A 5147-nucleotide genomic window follows, 5' to 3' on the forward strand; every position below is an offset into this window, starting at 1 on the left:
TTCCCGGCGCTGCCCCTTCCCCGACGTGCGCCAGCGCTGCGAGGCCATCCTGAGCGGCGTGCAGGTGAGGCCCCGCGTGCACACCTTCACACGTACATGCACACGCACGTGTGTACACGCGCAAGCAGCTGCGTGCACACCCCTGAGCACGTGTACATGCACAGCCAGGTGTATGCATGCATGCATGCATGTGGACACGCACGAGCAGGTGCATGAACATGAGTGCACACTTGTGTACATGCACGAGCAGGTGTACATGTGCACACATTTGTGCAGATGCACACACATTTGTGCACACAAGCAGGTGCATGCACACACATTTGTGCACACTTTTTGTAACAAGCACGTGTGTGTATGTGCAAGCAGGTGCATGTACATATGTGTGTACACTTGTGCACACAAGCATCTGTATGTGCAGAAGCAGGCATATGCACACAGGTGCACATGCATGGGTTGCATACATATGTGCTCATATGCACACGTGTACATGTACGCCCCCAGTTACCCAGGCACCGCATGGGGGCAGGCACCATGCTTTGTAATGCCAGCCTGTTTCCACTGTGGCTTGTGGGCAAGGGTCAGGGGCTCGATGTTGGGGCACCGGGCCTGGGGCTGCATTGCTCAGGGCTGCAAATGCACCAGCGCAATCTGAGCAGTAAAGGCTCTGGGTTTGCAGCTGGCTGTGGACACAGGTGGCCTGGGGAAGCTTGGGGTTGGGTGGGGCAGTGGCTCCCTGCATATTTAGCATAGAGACTCTCAGCCTGGGTGCTGCCATGCCCCTGTGGCTGGCTGGAGATCCTTCCTGAGGTGCCTTAGGGGTGCCACACAATGTCAGCGTGTAGGCAAGATTTGCAAGAGAAACCTAGAGATTTCCTGTGAGAACCCGTAACCCTGAAACTGCTGTGCCCTGCTGCGGGCTGGCTGAGTTCTCTGCACCAGGAGAATGGCTCTGTTGTCTTTCTCTGTAATTAAAAACCCAAGTGGAAGCTCAAACTGGCATTTTTGGAGGTTGCCTCGAGTTTCATGAGGTGGAGAATCACTAGTTTATCCCATGACCTGTCTCTCATACAACTGCCACCCTGCAGCAAACCTTCCCCAACCCCGTGAGTAGCCTCCCAAGCTGACCTCTCCCATGGTCTCCTTGCCTGCCAGCTTTGGAAAGAAAGCAGTGCATATGGACATGTGCACATTTGAAGCCTTTCAAAAGTGGGGCTTATAGAGAAGTAGGACTGGAAGGGGACCACAAGAAGTGATCTAGTCCACCTCCCTGCCTGAGGAAAGATCATCCCTGTCGAAACCATCCCATACACATCTATAGTCTAACCTCTTACCAAAATCTGTCAGTCGTGACAACATAAGACATAACACCTTCATCTTATTCTGAACTCTGAAGCAGCTCATCTAACAGTGCACAAGGCAGAAATGTAGCAAAATGGCTCCAACTTCAATACTGCTTCAGCCAGGGTTAAAGCTGGAGCAGCTTTGTTACATTTGAATGGCTCCTTGCTTGTGGGTCAGAACCCATAAGGGTTGGAACACAACAACTGCCGTGTACTCCCCATCAGCTGCTCCCCTTTTGGAAACCTCCAAATGTACGTCATACCCTGGGATACAGTAGTGAAGTGAGCCTGGAACCTAGATCTCCTGGCTTCCAGTGGCCTGCTTTCCTTCTTCGCTTTCCTAATTTATGGCTACAAGGAGAGAATAGGTGTCAACTTTTTTTTGTTTAATTGATTCCAGTTTTGTTCTGTTACTGTTTTATATTAGACTCAAAGTGACTGCAGATTGGAGGGAGAGGGAAGTTTTCTCTGCTGAAAAAGTTTACAAGGTTATGTTTACTGGCAGCTTGATCTGTGTTGTGCATATACACTAATTAATTCTGTCATATGGACCATTTTTTGGCGTGCGCTCTGTGTGAATGTGTATTTATGCATATTAAAGCAATATTTTGGCAATCAGAATGATGATAACTTCAAGATGTGCATTAGCAATTTGTCCTCTGTTTAATTCTTAAATAGTAAGCTGTTAATAATTTTTATTACGTGTCTTTGGATCAGTGAACCTTTTATTGGGGAACTTTGGAGCATAGTGGTTCGTGAGTGTGAGCTTTCATTTCTACAGTTGGTCCACAGTTATGTTGGCTATAAACAAAGGGTCTGAATTTTTGTTCTGTTTCTACTTGTTACGGGGGCAGGGGGGAAATGGAAAATCTGAGTTTTGTCAGTCCTTGAAAACAGCCACCAAATATTTTAGAGAGAACGTTGAGGGGGGAAAAAAAATTAATATCATGCAAACTTAAATGATTAACTTGGTGGCAATGCCTGTAGGTTTTATTACATTTCTGAATCTCCAAAAATAAATTCTGCTAACATAATCTTCCTGGATGAACAACAGTGAATCTTGCATCAAAATGGGATAATACTTTTGGGTGAAAATTTTATTTGCAGTTTTTTTAGAACAGGATTTCTGGGAAACTTTGATAATCCCCCCCCGTGAAATTAAAGAAAATAAATCTTGTCCAGTACTAAGCATTGTTTTGACTGAAGTCGTGCCATTGGCAACATTCTGCAATAAAGACGAGAGATAAAGGGAAATACTTGATGAAACATCATTAACATGTAGAAGATTATTAGTGGTGTAGAGGTAAATGGCTTTGAGAGTAAAAAATAATTTAATATTTTATATGAATAACATCTAGTTGAGTAAATTAAATTTAGCTTGTTTTCTTCTCACAGTTCAGGAGGCAAAATAACCACTGGTTCTTAATTTACTCAATAATCTTTTGTTGTATATTACTACACAATAAGGGAGTAATTTTATACAAAGATCATTTTCAAATACAGTGGACTCGGAGCTATTTAAGTTTCTCTTTTTGCTTCCAATTAATAATGTCCTTGACAGGGATCCTGTTAAAGAAGTTGCTATTTTAAAGTTAAATTCTTGTTAACAAGTCTAAAAGTTGCATGCAAGATGTTAATTGTGATATTATTTATGTACTTGCAGGAGGCATGTTGGAACATGGGATTTTTTTTCTGTATTCTATTCTAAAACTTCCAGTTTTGCTGAAATCATTAATCAGAAAACTCAGAAGAAAGAAGCCCTTTTGGGATGTATACGAACTTTAATATTAGCTGCACCTAAATCTCGGCAAGAATGAACATTGAGAACTGGATGCATGTTCAGCAAAATGAGAGTATTTCTTTTCTGCTTAAAACTGACTTAAGAGTTGGGTTATAAAGCAGCATTTCTCAGTCTTTCCAGGCTCATGACCCTGCTTGCAGTGCAAGCCCAACATTTTCATTTACATTTCCGTTAGGCTTGTGACCCTAAGCTAGGGGAATGTTAAAAAGTAACATATTCAATATAACTGAAACTATTCTGGAGTATTTTCAATTAAAATGCTGCTGTTTAAAATACTGAACAATGGGACAATGTGAATCAGATTTGCATTTGAAGATGTTTTATGCACTATTCCATTTTATCTTGTGTGTTCTTTTCAGTGAACGAATTTTTTAATGTAGTTTTTCAATTGGTTTACTTTGGTTATAGTGACTTGGATATAGTCACTGCATTGCTTATAGTGACTTGCACTGTTCTAATGAACTTCTTTGGGGAAACTAATGTGTGCTATTTTCTTTGGTTCTGAAAAAAGACTATTTACCAGAAATACTGGAGTGCAGTTGCTTTTCCCCTCTGAGTTTGGGGTAAAGAGAATGCTTGCACACCATCTTATGGGTGGGGAGTAGAGACAAAAGGAATGCATGTGATCTCTGCATTCTGGCATGTCTCTAGTGGGTTATGGAATAGAGAAAATCCCACACAATTTACTGATTCGTTTTGATGCACTGGCTGGGGGAGTAGTTAGTTGATTGCACGATTTCACAATGATTACACACTTAATTTATACAACACAATTTTATTTTAAAACTCTTTGCTACGTATATAACACTGCTTAGCTTTAAGAAACACCACAAACATTAAAAACACAATAGTTACATATATCAGAAACAATGCTCCGAATGCACTTCCTTCCCAAACAATGCTATAAGAATTAGTGTTACAAAAACAACTACAATTACAACTAAAAGTTAAATTTGAATCAATGCTGTTATTTTTCATAATATACTTACAATCCTAGAATTCCGAGAAGCCAAATACCAAAATATGGTTTCATTCCTCAGTAGTACGATTTAATGGGTTGGCCTCAGTAGTACAGTTCAATGGGCTGGCCTCAGCAATATGATTCAATGAGCTGGGCTCAGCAGTGATAGGACTACGTCCCCTTCCTTCAGTCCCTTTCGGGCGCTCCGCGGCTTCAGCGTGAACTAAGGGATTCGTGTTCACGGAGAGGCTTGATTAGGCGATCAATCTAATCCGACCTTATACTTGCGATTCTTCCTTCGTTGTTCTGCAAGTGAAGTCACCTCCAAATTGGGACAGTAAGTTACAGGTTTTTATTGAGTGAGCTGCCGTCATTGGGCTCCTCCTACTCAATTTATCATAACTCCCAAATTTGGGCTCGGATCTTACTCAACAGAAATTACCTTTGTTGAGCATTTTTAAATTATTCTTGGGGAGACTTCCATATCACTGTAAATACTTTTTTCTTTTTACCAGTCTGGTTAAAAGGCCCCAGGCTTTGATTTCTCGGAATTTAGGACATTTACTTTCTTTGTAAAAAACTTCTAAAGATACAATTTAAATTAAGACTTTAAGTGAAGTCAGGACATTTCGCACGTAGCTCCAAAACAATGAGCTAGATAAGGAGATAAATCCTATCTTCTTCCTGAAACTGGCTAATGGGCAACTTTTACAAACATTCAAACTATTTCATTCAATATGACAATGCAGAGAATAAATAGCAGTAGGAACATTTTGGAGTGGGGAGATTCCCTTACTTACCTAGACTCCTGTATGGTACCTGGTAACTGAAGGAAACTGGTAATGGAGGTGGGTGTCACAACCCAAAGGTGTGATTTTGTTTTTGTGCGCGCTTTGGCACCACTGAATTATTTTTCCGCTGTTTGAAGCTTTCTTTGCAGTGTGCTTTTCTTGTTTGCAGCATAGAAATGCACGTTGCAAGGAGTTCCCGCCATTTGTATTCTAATTTGAGCCCCATTATTGGCTTTTGTTTAATTATTTTAACC

The 5147-nt window shown here is 41.4% G+C and overlaps 1 protein-coding gene across 1 annotated transcript in view; it reads left to right on the plus strand.

The window, feature by feature from the left end:
- Positions 1-45: 45 nt before the first annotated feature.
- The window catches only part of SESN1 (sestrin 1), a 100295-nt gene continuing 95193 nt past the window's right edge, over positions 46-5147 (plus strand). The window contains exon 1 of the mRNA XM_006029921.3: positions 46-64. The gene's annotated coding sequence lies outside the window, so the exon portion shown is untranslated. The remainder of the gene's footprint in view (positions 65-5147) is intronic.

The sequence above is a fragment of the Alligator sinensis genome, unplaced genomic scaffold (genome assembly GCF_000455745.1).
Source record: "Alligator sinensis unplaced genomic scaffold, ASM45574v1 scaffold962_1, whole genome shotgun sequence".
Lineage (NCBI taxonomy): Eukaryota > Metazoa > Chordata > Crocodylia > Alligatoridae > Alligator > Alligator sinensis.